Source organism: Sebastes umbrosus, chromosome 1 (genome assembly GCF_015220745.1).
Source record: "Sebastes umbrosus isolate fSebUmb1 chromosome 1, fSebUmb1.pri, whole genome shotgun sequence".
Classification (NCBI taxonomy): Eukaryota; Metazoa; Chordata; class Actinopteri; order Perciformes; family Sebastidae; genus Sebastes; species Sebastes umbrosus.
The window spans coordinates 23,846,784-23,863,772 of NC_051269.1; the positions used below are offsets into that span (position 1 = coordinate 23,846,784).

The 16,989-nt window shown below is 39.1% G+C and overlaps 1 long non-coding RNA gene across 3 annotated transcripts; it reads left to right on the forward strand.

Moving 5' to 3' along the window:
• The first annotated feature begins 9,490 nt into the window (after positions 1 to 9,490).
• LOC119494015 lies at positions 9,491 to 10,986 on the forward strand. 3 transcript variants are annotated; one of them, XR_005208086.1, is made up of 3 exons: positions 9,508 to 9,552; positions 10,447 to 10,532; positions 10,780 to 10,986. It is a non-coding gene; the product is annotated as an uncharacterized LOC119494015 (long non-coding RNA). The 3 variants fall into 3 exon arrangements; XR_005208085.1 differs by lacking the exon at positions 10,447 to 10,532 and having other exon boundaries at positions 9,491 to 9,552; XR_005208084.1 differs by lacking the exon at positions 9,508 to 9,552 and having other exon boundaries at positions 9,941 to 10,532.
• Positions 10,987 to 16,989: the final 6,003 nt, after the last annotated feature.

The window sequence follows — 16,989 nt, forward strand, 5'->3', positions numbered from 1 at the left end:
AAAGTATTTTTGGGCCCAATGGCATCATGTGATGGGACACAGAAGTTGTAGTACCGCCGTTTGGCCACTACGGAAATTTGCTTCAAAGCCTGGCGCTCTTCCTTGGGGCTTGAGCTTGACTCGGTTTGACTCGGTGCGTCGGCGTGTGGGGTCTCTCACATTTTCAAAATCTATTAAGATTTAAAACATCTTTTAGTGTGAGCCAGCCTTTATACATACTTCAACACATCCTTAGCGAACACCTTGACAGCATTATGCTGTATACTTTCAATCTATGTTGTAATGCTTCATGTCAGTAAACAGAGTAAGATGATTTTCACTGAAAGAATCAGAGACAAAGACGGCCAGAGAAAGAAATGAATGGTATATGAATAAGCAGTGACAGATAGAAATGAAGCGAGAAGAAGAGAGCGAGAGAGATATAGAGACATAGACTGAAAGAGAGAGGGTGGGATGTGCCCTGACTCACAGAGCCCATTATCTCTGTGGAAGGAAATTGGAGTTGTGTGAAGGAGAACACACAACAGTACAGGGGGAGAAAACAGCGGATTCTGCTGCTGAATGCCACCTCCCTCTGTGTCGGTGGTTTACAATAACAGGTCAAGGAGAAGGTCAGTGCAAACATGCCATTAGGAGAAGATGGGCAGGCTGCTTTAACAGCTAATCATCCCTCATCCCAGTCGCACTGAGAGCGGTGGCATTTCTAATGCTGCACGGCCACCGTGTTTCACCACACTTCACACGCATCACTTGTCAACCTGTGAGAAGGGAAAATACGGACTGAGAAACATAGCATTTAATAAAAGTGACACGGACTAACACTGGCAAAATGATTTACAGCACAAATCTGAAGTGGTGACAGTGGGTTACTTATCTCCCTGTGAGCTACAGTCTTATTTTAGCCACCAAAAAATGTCAACTGGAAATATCTGAGTGTTTCATTCTGCACCTGTAACAGGTAAACAAACATGCATACAAACACACACACTGTACATGCATACAAAAAGACTAGCACTGTATTTGAAGCCGTATACTGTACAAGTAGTACGTACTGATTTGGCCCAAATGTAGCATGTAGTATGTAGTATGCGAACAAAAGCAAAATCTCCAGTTTACCAAAAATACCCGGATGTCATACTAATTTGGAAAAAATCTCCAGTAGCCTATGCATCGGAACCAGTATACCTCACCTACTATATCCCACAATGCAAAGCGCTGGAACAGGCTGGGTACAGGCTATGGTCACAACAACAACAGCAGCCAAAAACGGCTTGTTTTTTACATTTTTCATAGCTATTTCATCACTAGATTCACTTCTGAAAAATTCTGTGGCGAGAAATCAACTCTGTAGATTTTGAATATTGGCAGTTTTACAACATTAGATGGCAAATCGAACATTTGCGCCAATGTTTTCGGAGTTTAGAAGCTCCACAAACTGCTGTGACAGCTAGCTAGCGCCTGCTGGAGTCGCTACCTCGCCAGCCGGGTAGTCACGGCAAAGAGTATAGAAGCAATGAGGCAAAACTCCAGTGTTTTTTTGACAACAGCTGCTTCTGTTGAGAAAGAGAAAGTTTGCTCCGGCAGGTGGTCAGTGCTTGGTATTTCCTCAACTGATCTCAACACAGCTGCCGGGTCTGAAACGTTATCATTTTACAGCTAAACAGTACACTACAAGATGCCATTAGGAGCACCGGAGGACAGCGGAGATCACAGAGGCACTTGATTTTTCCCCAGATTACCTGTTTCATGCACTACTGTCAGGATATAGTTACTGTTTTATAAAAATAACTTTTTTTTAATCATATTTGCTCCAATTCTACTCACTGCTGTTTTTTTCATACTACATACTACTGAGGAATACAGTATGCAATATGCACTTTATTACATACTGCATTTGTCAGTAGTATGCAATGTGCAGTTTTGAATACAGCTATACTGATCACACTCAAATGCTTGTGGTTAGACCACCATGTAATATTAAAACAAGACAAATCCAACCTCAGGAGCAGGGACAGAGTTCATACATTTTAGCTCACAAGTGAAATTCTTCTCAGGGTTTGACTTTCAAGGATCATACACTCTGTTTATGTAGCAGCTGTGTTGCTCTTATCATGTAATCATTTCTGTATTTGGTTGGTTAAACCTTGGATATAATAGTATGAATACATTTACAGTAAAATTCTAGTGATTCACAATCGTGGCCTCAAATCACAAGTATAATATATGTTTCTCCTTCAATCTAAAAATGTTATATTTCCATATCTGTCCCTTCTGTATTCTTTAACTTTTGTTGCAGTTGTTTTTATCATTTTACATTGTTTCTCTCAGCTGTGACTATATTTTATTTTATGCCCGATACTGCTGAATAAGTTTTAGATAAAACACCGGTATGCCTTCTCCTGAGATTCTGTACCTCTGATAGACGGAAAATTACAACAAAGCAACTCATTGTCTAAGCGTTGAATGCGACGCTGTGGCAATTCAATAAGCAACATCAGACTGGCTGCCATATACTGTATCTCTGAAACTTTTTTTTTTTGAATGGGCTGAATTTTCAACAGCTAAAGGTAGTTACAAGCACATCTGCTGTATGATGATGATGATGATGATGATGTGATGATGGCTCCATTTTGTTGTGTGGTGGTATGTTTTTCTTATTCCTGTGGCATAACTGGCCAATCATAGGTAAGAGCATATAACTGTGATGACGTTTGACAGCACAAGCATTTTAAGTAATCCAAAACAATATCATTACATTTCAGTGTCTGTCAGTACTAATGTTCAGCAATCATACAGGGAGGAACCCACTGTAGACAAGGCAGGGATCAGACATTTAAAAGGGCGGGTCCATTAGTTTGTGTTTTTTTTTTTTAGGTTTTTATATCATTCTTTAGCTTCCCAGTGGTGTTCCTTATGTATTCAAATCAGAACGTTAAAACTTTGGTCAAAGTATGTATGTTTTAGCATCAAAATGCTATTTTCCCAAGCCCTTCTAAGACATTTTTCCCATATGACCTGACATAGGTTTCTGCTATATATATATACATCCTTATAGTCAGTGTATTCACGTCAAATACAGTACAGTAGATCAATAACCCCAAGGTTCTGCAAGGTAAAATTGCTGTTTTTGTGAATGGAGTCTGGTGGCTTTGAAGACAGTGATATAACAACATCAGTTCCCCGCCAGAAACGGCTGTCTGACGGCGAGGTAAAGCGGTGAAAATATTCGAAATACAGCGTACACTTAAACAATTTTTTTAGGTGGGCAGTTTTTTTAGTTAGCTAAAATACATTTTTTCTGCTGCCGCTTTACCTCGCCTTCAGACAGGCGTTTCTGGTGGTGGACTGAAGCCAGCATATTGCTCTATTCAAAGCCACCAGACTACATTCACAAATGTGATCATGTTTGATTGATGGTAGGGATGCACTGATACCGATACTGGATGGGATATCAGGCCGATACTGTCTCAAATAGCTGGATCGAATATCAATGGGGCCGATCTAATCAATTCAGTTTTATGTTCATATACTATAAACATTTTAGACTCAAATTTTAATTGTGTCATGTAAAGGTTTACACATGAATTGTAATTCCGGTTAATTTTGTTGATTTTTTATCCAGTTGTTGGTGTACGATTTCTTATTTTAATGTTGCCTTGCACATAAAAGAATGATCCCAGTCAGCTCCACACAGTGAGCCATACAGCTAATGAATCAAATACTGGTCTGATCAAATCGATAATCTCTATCGGCCGATACCCAAAGCCCAGGTATCTGTATCGATATTGGGACTGAAAAAGTTGGATCGGTGCATCCTTTATTGACGGTAACCAAATAACCCACCACCTGTCATCACATTACAATTTAAATGTTGCTTTTTCCAACTGAGCCACATCCCCTTTAAACCAGTGAGAAGAGCTCAGAGAAAGAAATACAGAAATCTCTCCTGTGTTTTAACCCGAACGGTTCTTTCTCCCATCATTCAGAGTAGGGATGTTAATAATTAACCGTTTAACCATTAACTGACATTAAGCATTTTAACCGATTAACGCTATCGGTTAAAACGGTTAAAAGACATGTTAATAATTAATTAAAAAGCTGAGAAAAACTCGTCACTTAAAGGAGAAAAGCTGGTCCAACTTAAGAGCCCACCTTAAGACAGTCTGAGGCGGCGTTACAGATACAGGAAGTTGGCTCCCGTCTATAGCTCGCTTGAGCGGAGGACTTGTAGCCTCGTAGCATTAATTCACCGACAAATAAACTGTACACACACGGTCTTCTACACCTACGTTCACCACTATAACACCACCGACAACACACACACACACACGGTCTGTCATTAACTAGCTGAAGTTGCACATATACGGTCGTATGTGTGTGACAATGGTGAGCACGAAGCTACCAGCAGAGCTGCAGATGCTAACGTTGCCGACTGTTTGTCGGACAATTGCTATCGTTAATCCGGGGAGATAGAGTGTCGTTACGCTGGGCAGACACAAAGCGGACAACCTGGAGATCTTTACTGGAAAAGTGGCTGCATGTCCGCGACACTACATGAAGCACTGTGGCTGCTAAGTTAACGCTCTCGTACGGGTGAACTGGGGACTGTCTGCTGGCGCACCGCTGCATGCGAGGCAAAAATCTTGTCTGTTAACAGTTAACAATCGGTTAACAAGGGTCAGTTATTGGTTAAGAAAAATTTTCAAAATTAGCATCTCTAATTCAGAGTAAAAAGATGATTAAGAATATATGTTTTTATTTTTAAGTTCACCTCCTGCTGTGAGCGAGGCCAGCAGGACAGGAGAAACGCTGTGTCATGGAAGAGAAAATAAAGTCAGAATTACAGGATTTCTCACAGCAAGGTAAACCGGCAAAAGTATTCTAAATATAGCGTACACTTAAAATAATATGAAAAATACGTTTTGCTGCTGACCCCGTCCACAGCGGTACATTGCTTTGTTTCCGTGCAGTAACTCCTGTCTGCTTGGACTATGGATAAATACCTCATACAAACCCCACTTGAAAACACACAAAGTATCCCGTTAATAGATTTTGCAATTATGTGCTTGAAGACAAAGTCCTCAGAGGACGTGTTGTTTTCTGTTTAACCTGACGTTGATGTGAAAAAGAAAAAAAGCTTTTTATGTTCTATGGAGTGATTATGCGGGTGTGGCCTCCCTGTGAACTGCTGCTCTTACGTGTAAAGAGACAGCACACAACTAACAACTCTGATGTGTCTTGAATTCAAAATAAAAAGACATTGTGGGCTACAATATGCTCCTGTAAACATTTGTAAAGGCGGGATGGTGTCTAAGAGATATATTCTCGGCTGCGGCCCCAATCTTGGCTCGTAATGTTCAGCACCGCTGCATCAGAGCTGCAGGGTGAAGGTTACATTTGTTTGTGTTTGTCTGTGCGTTCTGTTAAAGCATGCTGAGGCCTGATACGAAACCCAAAGTCTCCAGTGTGATTTGAATGGTAAGGGTAATAATAACTCCGAGGGTTAGGGAGTGTGATGATGCACAACCCAGAGATGACTTCAGGGGAAGTGAGCTTGTTCCTGGGAAGCACCAGAGCAGATATAAGAGTGTGTTTACACACAGCGGTCCGAGCGCCTCGGTGAAATCTCTCCCTCTCCATCTCTGTCCCCATTGGCCTCTGGGTGTGCCGACGTCTATCAAAGAGAACCGTCGAGGCTGTAAAAGATTTTCCGCTCAGTCTTTTTCTGCCCCCTTTCAAATCGACGGGTGTCGTGACCAGGAGACAGTTTGTCAACAAACACAGATGGAGTAAAGGGAGCGATGGGGCAGAACTAGAAAAAAGATACTGGTATAAAAAGTAAGCAAGGAAGAAAAACAGTACAGGGAGGAAGGAGGAAATATATTTTTGAGGAATAAAGAATCAGTAACTAAAAGGACAAACATGGAGGTGAAAGTAAGAAGGAATATATTGCAGGAAGTAAAGGATGCTCAAACCTGTCATGGGGCGCAAAGGCATGACAGGTGGGGCGTGCGGTGACCGGAGGAAAATGTGACGTGCAATTCATGTTTTGATGTCGGAATCTTTTTCACGGCGGAACAGTAAACACTAGGGCTGGGACAATAAACGATCTCCTGATTCAATACTATCACAATACTGGGGTGCCGATTCTATATGTATTGCGTTTTTTAAGTATTGCGATTCTACAAGCATTGTGATTCGATATTACGATTTATTGCAATTTTTGGTTACAATTTTAACACTAGACCATGAGGAAAAAGTTGAATCATACATTTCTAGGGACGTTTACTTTGGAAAATATGATATTTTTTATATTACATGTATTATATTTATTAATTAAATCAAATTAGATTTTCAGCATGTTTGTAGTCAGAGATGAGAGATGGAAACATGTTAACTTATTTCTTGTCAAACCATTATTAGTAATATAATTTATGTCATCTGAAGAAAAAATAATTATTATTTTAGGAAAGTTCAAATTCATTTGCATGTAAAACAAAAATAGACGGAGCACATGAGTCGTGAGTCTCCTTCACAATGACTGACAGAGTGATCCTACCCCCCTGGTAGTGTGTGATACTTTAAATTCGGACCCATGGCAAACATTTTAACCATCTATTCTATTTTAAATATTAGTTGATCAATACATTGGTCTTTTTAAAAAACACTAATTAAAATGATGCAAAAAATACATATTTCTTCCTCCAAAGGGGGGAATGACAGAAAAGGTTTTGAGAACCACTGATATAAGGTAAAGAGAACAGATGTGGGGAGGCTATAAAATGATTTTCAGACTGCTGGACTGAAGCTTCCCTTTTGACCACGGCACAAATCGTTTGACTTTATCCCTCCACACTTCAACTCCCTTATCAAACTCAGCACTTAACACCATTTTACAAAAGCTAAAAGCAGCATCTTGATTTTTGAAAGTTTAATTGGTAAGTTAGCAATACAAATTAACAAAAGTTAAACCTACTGAATATCTTCATATTGACCTTTGTTGATTAAAGCAGGAGTTATCTCTGAGGTTTGGTCCATGTAGCACAATAGATTAAAGCCAGAGTGAAATGCTTTGGCATTATCACAATTTAAAATCTGGAGCTGATTCATAAATGTCGAGGTGTTTGTTCCTGGAAATTACAAAGGACATAAGGCAACAGTTTTCTGATAATGTTCTAGTATTTGATCTCTGCTCAAAAGCTGCTGAAGATAATCCCCCAACCACAGTGATAACATACAATCTCTAAAAACACAAATGATTGGCCTCAAAGGAATATTGCAAGAAAAGGTGACGGCCAGTACACTTTAAACTCATTTAAACAAACAGCTAATTGAGTCGTACGTATACACTGCCAGGGTCTGAAATTAACTTTCTTCACTTCCTGCCACTCAGAAATCTATCTAAATGAAAGAATAACATTTTAGATCTGATTTAAAGATGCAATGTTCAATATTATTTACACAAAAATCATTATATGCATGGTAAATTACAGTGTTCGAATTACACCGTAACTTCAGGGGGAGCCCTATTTTTCGGGGATGGGAGAGTACTGTACACAGTACTGTACTGTTATTAAACACATAAAAACACAATTCAAATGATTAGGAAATAAATGATTGTATTTTTATTTAAATATTTGCTTTTAATTAAAACATTTTGGCATCAGTAGTGTTTTAATGATGTATTATAAGCTGCTTATATATCATGTTAAAAGGTTCATAATTCCCTTTCTATTATCTATTTTTTATTATTTTATATTATTATTTATTATTGTTGTGAAAACATCTTCTTCAAACTACTGGATTTATACAAATTTCTTACCAAAAATTAAGTTTTTACCAGATTACATTTGAACACATCATGATGTCACTGTAATTTACCTTCTCTTAATACTGATTTTTACTGAACGCATCATAATGTAACTCAATGGAACCTTTCACGAATGTATCTGGCAAGAAAACACACAGATAATGTACTATAAATGATATACAGAATCATATGTGATATAAACGATCAGATTCTGATAAGATGATCAAATATGCATCCCACAAACGCTTTTTACTTCCCTCCCCTCTCTCCCTGCTGTTCTCCCGGAGTTTTAATTCCTCCGATTCCCTCCCAGTCCTTATCACATTCAAAAATCCATCCACTTATATTTATAAGAAACAGCCGAGTGTCACTGCTGTTTGTGATCGTTGGTTTTAAATTATGCACTTATTCCACATATATGTCAGTTGTGTCTAAACAGAGAGCGAGAGACGAGCAGACACACACACGCACACGCACACACACACACACACACACACAAGCAGACAGAGAGAGAGTTGTATAGTAAACAGCAGAGGAGCAGAATCGCTTGTTGACCAGCACGGAGAAATGTGTTTCTGGTGTAGACAGCCAGGCTTCAGCTGTCGTGACGACTAACTTAGCGTGGCGCTTCGCGGCCTATTTGAACAAGTAGTCGTGTAGCGCCATGTTTTTGAGCGTTTTTTTCTCTTCGCCATGGCTTGGGACCCAAACAAACTGCAACATGATACAGCGTGCGTATGCCGTTGTGTCACTGTGCATGCGTAACTGTCGGAAAGCATCAATAAGAGGAATCGATTGTCACAGAGGAATGAGATGCCAGGGAATCGGACAGCTAGGAACCGGTTCTTCAGTGATTTGTTGTTTTGACACTTCTGAACTATTATGTTATTCAGTAGCTAACACCATTAGAGAGAGCAGCATAGTGTGGATGGCGGCAAGCCTACAAACGCCTCCAGGAAGACGGAGCAGGATGTATGCATGATGGGAGGAATGCAATGAAGCAATCCTGTTAGATTTCACGCTCAGTGGTTTTTACTTTTCACTGGACCATTTGACTCCAGTGCAATAACGAGAAACAGGTTGAAACTGATTTTCCAAATTGCCTTTTTTACTCTTGACCACTCAACTGGATAGTCAGTCATGTAGGCTAACATATGGGGCCTGAGCTTTACAGTCATTCTGCGTCGCAACGATCAGTTAGTTATAAAACTAACAGCTACAGCTGCACAGTCTGCCTTATGAAATCAGTTACCACTGTTGGTTCACCATTAAATAAATACTACACCAACAGCCCGCAAAACACACATTTGAACTATTTACTTATGTCCGCATAGAGGAGAACCATACAAGGACACAAATATTAACCCTAAGAGACCCATATAGAACCATTTTTGTCTTTTTTTGGGGGTACATGGGGTCTTTAGATAGCAGGTCAACAGTAGATGTCACATAGAAGTGGTGTACGTCACGCTGTGTCAAGTTGTTCTCATAAATCAGAAATAAAATTAATTAATTGAAATCAATTGTGGAAGTGTATAAGGGCTTAGAACATATTGATAGTCTATGATGTCATAACCAGTCAGATTTGGTGCTAAATTTAACCATTTTTTTTACCACTCGAGAATTGATCAAATGGAAGTGAGCAAATATGCTTGTTTTATGAACATGTATATATGTATTTATTATTGGAAAACAATTAACAACACAAACAAATGACACATATTGTCCAGAAACCCTCACAGGTACTGCATTTAACATAAAACATATGCTCAAATCATAACATGGCAAACTCAAGCCCAACAGGCAACAACAGCTGTCAGTGTGTCAGTGTGCTGACTTGACTATGACTTGCCCCAAACTGCATATGATTATCATAAAGTGGGCATTTCTGTAAAGGGGAGACTCGTGGGTACCCATAGAACACATTTTCATTCACATATCTTGAGGTCAGAGGTCAAGGGACCCTTTTGAAAATGGCCATAACAGTTTTTCCTCACCAAAATTTAGCGTAAGTTTGGAGTGTTATTTACCCTTCACCACGACAAGCTGGTATGACATGGTTAGTACCAATGGATTCCATTGGTTTTTATAGTTTCACATGATACCAGTATCTTCACTCTAGCTTTAAAACTGAGCCCGCCACAACCTCTGAAAGATCGATTACATTAATGTCCTAAAGAAATTAGTGGTGTTAAAACAAATTTGCTTTAATGCGTTATTCTCGCGTTAACTTTGACAGCCTTATTTGATATACAAACTTAATTTAAAGTTTGCATCCCTAAAACAACCTACATAGTTGTTTTTTTTACAAGCCAGACTGTACATGCAAGTGATCTATCATGGGAAGCGATAAATCCAAACTGTGCAACAGCTGAGAGAGAGAGAGAGAGAGAGAGAGAGTGTTGTGGGTTCATACCAAGAGACAAGCAACCTAGACAGAGAGACAGGGCCATATAGACGGGATTTGTCGTGCTCTGCTCTGCACACAGAAAAGACAGACAGCTCGGCAGACAGACAGACAGACAGTGACAGACAGGGAGCAGGCGAGTCAAGGGGGTTGGGGGCTGAACGGGCAAAAATGAGCAATCTATCTACTCTACAACAGCTGTTTAACATCTGCTGTGTGCCAATCAGAGCCCTGGGAACACGAGTGCTGTAGAGCAGACGAGGAGAAAATGGGAGAAGAGAAGAAGAAGAATGCTTGAAGTTGCCTGATGAGCACGTGAGTGGGATGAAGAGGAGTCGGAGAGAGATACGCAGAAGAGGAGAGGAAGGGAGAGAGAGGAAGAGTGAATGTTGGAAAAGAAGTGATAGTGAATGAGAAGAGAGAAGGGTAGAGAGAAAGAGAAAAACATTATTGAGAGAATCGCAAAGGGGGAGAGAAAGGACTTAAGATGAGAGAGAGATGAGAGAGGATAAGTCTCCAGAGCAGTAAACTTAATTAAAGACTTTTTTTTTTTTTTCGGCAGGGTGACGTTGAACACTTTGGTGAATGAGAGGAGAGGAGAAGAGGAGTGAAGTGAAGTGAGGGGGAATGGGCAGGAGGCCCAGAAAGATAAAAAAAAAAGTAAGAAAAAGAGAGATACAGTACAGAGCCAACAAAAAGTTTAAAAGACGACGAAAAGTGTGGGTGAAAAGTAAGCGTCTAATTCTGTGGACTAAAGAAACAACAGCTGCACAGACCCAGAGAGTGTCAAGAATTGTGGGGGAATGAAGTCATATGATGTGTTCATGTTGTCCAAGATACATGCAAGGTATGTAGAGTTGAAAAAAATCACGTCTTTATTTCAACACAGTGCTATGCTGTAAAAATGAAAAAAAAATGAAATTCAAATTTAGTAAGACAGTTGTAGAATTTTAGTAAATTGTTGCATTTGAGTACGAATTATAGTGCATATTTTTCGTAGGTACAAGTACGAACAGTGAATGAGAACAGCTTGATTAAACTTGCAGTAAGAAATGTATTTCAGCCAACAACTGGCTGTAGTTAGATCAACAGGAGTTTCTAATTACGATTTCCAATTTTTCTTATTCAGTCACTATACAGCAGTGCTACGTGTGAACCCTCGTGAGCCACAGCTCACTCCTATTGTTAAAGCTTTTGCTGCATTTCTCGCAGCCACATTCAGGCCAGGATCAGTGCTGCTAGAAAACCTCTGGCAGTGCCGTAGACCGTATATAAGAAGTGGACGTAGTTACCATGACGAGTCACTTGGCTTTGTTTTTGAAGCCTCGAGTTCGGCTTTTTGGCCGCCCCAATCTTGTTTTTTTTGTTACCAGAAATAACACGAGAGGATGGAGCTAAGTACAACTGAACGCTGAATAAGACATTTTCAGATGACCAAAAAGGTTATAATTAACTTTCATGAACTGAAAACACACTGTGAAAGGGTTCAAGTTGTAAGACGAAAACGCGAACAACTCCCAGACAGGAAAAGGCCGTGGTAGCGACCTGTCAATCACAAGGTAGCCACGCCCTAAAGCACACCCAGCTTTATGGTCTATTTGACTCTAAATGGGATCAAAATTTACTAAATGAACATCATGCTGTATTGAAGAAGACTTGAAACCAGCGATTGAGACCATAAACTCATATTTACAATGTTTACTGAGGTAATAAATCAAGTGAGAAGTAGGCTCATTTTCTCATAGACTTCTATACAATCAGACTTCTTTTTGCAACCAGAGGAGTCGCCCCCTATTGGCTATTAGAAAGAATGCAAGTTTAAGGCACTTCAACATCGGCTTCACTTGTCAGACTCGGAGGATGCCCACTGGGCAGTGCATGTAAAATGCAGGGCCTGCTAGTAAGGGAACTGTTGTTTTTTACTTATTTTTCAACTTACTTTTCCTGTCTTTAATCTCAGAGGACAGGCGTACTACCCCCAACTGTGCAGTACATATTGTATCATGGTGTAAACAGCTGAATCTAAATTTAGCTTCACTTGATAACCTAATTTGGACAGTCAAACTCATCTCTAATCCTAAGCAATGCAGCCTATCCAGTGTCTGATACACTAACACTTTAAAAGAATCTGCTTAGCCAGAAAATTCTATGGACACAACTTTGCAATTCAGTTCCAATGTTTATAATAAGACTTAATTCAACTATGGTCATTTTTGAGGCTGTAATTTGTGATTTTATAATGTAAAGTGTTCCTTCAATATGTCTCCAACTCTACATACAGGAGGTGTTGGATTCAAATAAACAACTTACAATATACTTATAACGTTGTTCGTCCAATGAAGCCCTCACCCTCTACAGTATACGGTCTGTGCGTCTCAGACACCTTGCTCCCTGATTAGGCAAGATAAGAATGCTGAAATGTGTCTGACATTGAGAGAGCAAACAGTATGTAAATATATGTTATGATCTCTGTGGGTGGTGCATAAACCACGGTGAGGAAAATAACATAAAATAAACATTAAACTCAGAGCAACAAGCCCTCCAACACACACACAAACACACACACACACACACACACACACACACACAGCCTGAAAAAGAAAAACTTGGAAACAGTGGCGCCCATTTTTTGAATACATATCATCTGTGGTAAACGGTTTAACTGTGACATGATTGATATTTCCATATGGAAGCCAGATTGTATGCAAAGCAGGGAGTGTTGCATGAGTTCTGCCCTTATGCAAAATGTAGATACAGAAGTAATACAAATACAGTAGGATTTTACAATTCACATAATAGTAGGTTTCAGAAGGAAAACGCCTTTTGATGTTCTAGCATACCATAATAGGGTTAAGGTTGGGTTGTATTAGAAGTCCTACAGTAAGCACTACTGGAAAGTAGTAGCAGTAAACAGCTGTTTGCAAAATGTTCATCTTGGCAATCACTTGAAATCAACATGATTTATGTTTGGTCGTTGTTGGTTTGTACTGGTTTTGCTGTGGATTTGGGGAGTAAGATTCAAAGCCAGAAAGAGAGAGAGTTACTGTAATAGTCAATTTTTCACATTTTTATGCAATCAATTCTATTATGTAAAATCGTTACATAAAAAACATTTTAAGAGCAAACTACCCAACGGACTTAGGTGGGACAAGGTGAAGTTTGGTAATGCAGGCATTTCCTAGCTCCTATCTTTTGCATACATCTTTCTGTAAAGGTGAAGGCTCCAAATTGAGGGTCTAAGCCCTAACACAGTTTTGTTTTCTGTCTGTAAATCCGTATAAGTGTTCAATGCAAGGAAATGCATCTCTTTACAGATGAATAGAAACTTTTTTTCTTGGTGAACAGTTTGACAGCATATTTAGCTAATATGGTAGCATGCTAGCTGTGTAACATATAGAGTGCATGCATAGTGGTTCATAAACCTCTTTTAACAAAAGATTTTGCAAAACTGCTAAATTTGCATATACATGTGCATATGAAAAAAAAATCATAAATAGACATGTATTACATTCATCTATCAGTTATTATTCCGCACACAGTGCTGCATATGGTCTGTTCGTAATCTACCGCAAAAGTTCAAATTTTTCAACGTATTGAAATTACTGACGGAAAAAAAAATAACGAACGAGGAGTTTTGCAAACACATCGGTGATCATGGAGGTTCCTATAGGAATGAATGAACTTCCGTTTGACTCGCATACGTTCACAGAGCTATGTGGAAATGAGGCGTAAAGAATGAGGATGTGAAATGTTACATGAATTGATATCCGTTTTAATTTGCTTCTTTATTAATTTAACTTTGTATTATTTCGCTTATTTTTTACTCTTCTGTTTCATTTTCCCTTTTATGTATTTATTTTAATTAATTTTAACATGTATTTATTTATTTTTGCATTCATTTTTATTTATTTATTTTCATGTATTTATATTTATTTTTAAATGTATTTATTCATTTATTTATTCATGTATTTTTGCATTTATTGATGCACGATTTTTCCTTTCACCCCTTATTTATCTCCCCAAACGTATTTATTGCGGTATTCTTCTCTTTATACATTTTTTTACACATTTCTTTTTACATTTCTGCCTCATTATGCAAATGAGGAGGCTGTTTATTCATTTTCTATTTTGGCAGGTTCCATCTTCCATAATACCCTACATGGATTAAGACTTGTTTAAAAGTGATGAAGACAACATTCTTCAGACAGAAACATGCAGAATATCAGAGTCCTAGCTACCAGGAAACGGCTGTCTCCTTCTTCTGATATTCTCTATTTAATTGTGGGGGCCAATACAACCGGGGAACAGTCTCCATCTTGCTGATGACTTTTAGTGAGTAACATAGATTAAACTGAACCAATGGGAGACCTATCATTTCTCAGGTTTGAAATTATAAGGATTTAATCTATTTTTCTTTCATATTTTACCTGCTTCGGCATTTAATGAATATTAGAGAAAAAAGTATGGTCTTTAAAATCTAATAACCTCAATGAAGCCATATATCTGAACAACCATTTTGGTGACTCTTGGGGACCGGCAGTTGCAAGACCGGCACGTTATTTTACCTAATTGGGGAAACTCCAGATTTTAATTAGGCAAAGTCTTGCTAGGCTTGCACAATGTCTCCTCACCTGTGAGTCTAATTACATGATGTCGTGCTGCAGGCGGTGTTTAACTTAAATACAGAACACAGGGGGTATATTAACAAATGGAGTCAAAATGACTCCACTTTGGCATAACACTTAATGAAGAAGGTGTTCAGATCGCTTCCCAATACAGGAGCAATGCAAAATCTGATGCAAATAGGAAAAAGGCAACAGGAATAGGTGAAGTAAAGGGATCAGAAGTGTGTTAACTATTTTGAGCTCCCCAATCTCACGTGAAGGCGTATAAATAGCACAACATTACAAGGACATGTCATGTGGACGCATTTCAGGCTTTTTGCGTGTCATTTGTACACCACGCAACACAACTGTGGTAACGTCCGCAGTTAGGTTTGGGCAACAAAACCAGTTAGTTAGGTTTAGGAAAACGTCATGGTTGGGCTTTAAAAAAAAAGTAGGTAAACTAAGTAAAATACGTACGGGATGCATTTTAGGCTTTTTGCGTGTCATTTGTACGCCACACAAAACTATGGCAACGTCCGCAGTTAGGTTTGGCAACAAAACCACTTAGTTAGGTTTGGGCAAAAACGTCTGGATTGGGCTTAAAATAAGCACGTAAACTAAGTAAAATAGGTACGTAAACTACGTATGTACGTAAGTACGGAAAACGTCACTAGCATAACTTACAAAACAAAACACCGGTCTCCTGGTTGAAAGTCCTGCGTTTGTTGGACCAATCCACCTCCCCTCCCGCCCACAATAAGCAGTCTCTCTCACTTTTTATTCTACGTCACTAGCTCTGAGCGTAGCATATTCACACGGATGCATTTACATTGCTATCAGTACAGACTACATGGCTTACACATGAAACGCAAAATGCAAGAATGGCGTTCTTATTGCATACTAAATTCCTTGTGAATTATCATGTCATTCATACACCTCTTTGTGCAACCGGGCTGATTTTGATAATGACGAGGATGAGGTTGAAAAATATACAATATAAAAGGTTTAAAAGTTTAAAAGTTGAGGTTCACAAAAAAGAAGTTTCATTTTTTTTAAAAAAGACTTAAGAGAAGTACTACAAAGTAACATTTTTTTTAAATTATTTAAAATTTAAAATTTGATCATAAACATAAAGTTAAAGTCTTTGATTGAGGCATCCACACTAACAAAATGGGATAAACTAGATGTTTACTCCAACTGTAATTCATTGAGGACATCAGTGACATTTAAATGCCAAAAACATTGTGAAATGTTGACATCTTGACACTGCCTGGTGATATATAACCACTCCATAAATATTCTCTTGCTGTTACCAATATCAGTTCTGCTCTCCTGAGACATTTGGTTTAAACTGCAGCAAACGGAGCCGCAAAATGCTTATTTACAACCTTAACTTAGACTGCATTTTATATCTGCTGTCATACGTATTTTGATTGCAAAACAGGCATATTTATGGACAACCACCACAAAACTAAAATGTGGAAACAATCTGTGGAATTGGTTTATTTTGCCATTTGGAGTGCTTACACAGATGCACTTCACTATCTCCTCCCGCTGATTTCCAAAGATTAAACTGATGTGGTTTGTGTGCTGCAGAGTGATAACCTTTGCATTCCTAAATGGCCCATTTCTTAACAGGAGTTCTTCATATGTGTCAGTTCAGGAGACATCCTCGGAGAGTATTCACACCAGCAAACTTCACATTTCCATCAAGGTCAGAGGATGGGGAGAAACTTGCAGCCAAAGACAAACCCATGCACTCGCTGAAGTTTTCTCCAACTGTTGTCGAGTTCTTCCAGAGCTAGGGGCCATTCAGAGAGTTTTTCGTAGACACATGCCAGCATCTCTTGATGCCGTGCCAGCATCGCTTAGCCCCAGCCTGGCTGTGACATTCCTCCTGGCAGAACAAGACTGTGACTCGGGCGAGAGTTTCAAACATTTCTCAAAGCCCCGATGAGCAAAATTATGGCTAATTAGTCACCAGGCTGCCATGGTTTATTAGGAGTGACAATGGCACGTCTATAGCTGACAGCACATCTCTCTCTCTCTCTCTCTCTCTCTCTCTCTCTCTGTGTACATCTCTTGCTCTATCTGTCGCCTGCTGCCGTCAGCAATGACATTACAGGAATGGAAGACATTATTGAAAGAAATAATTCACCATCACA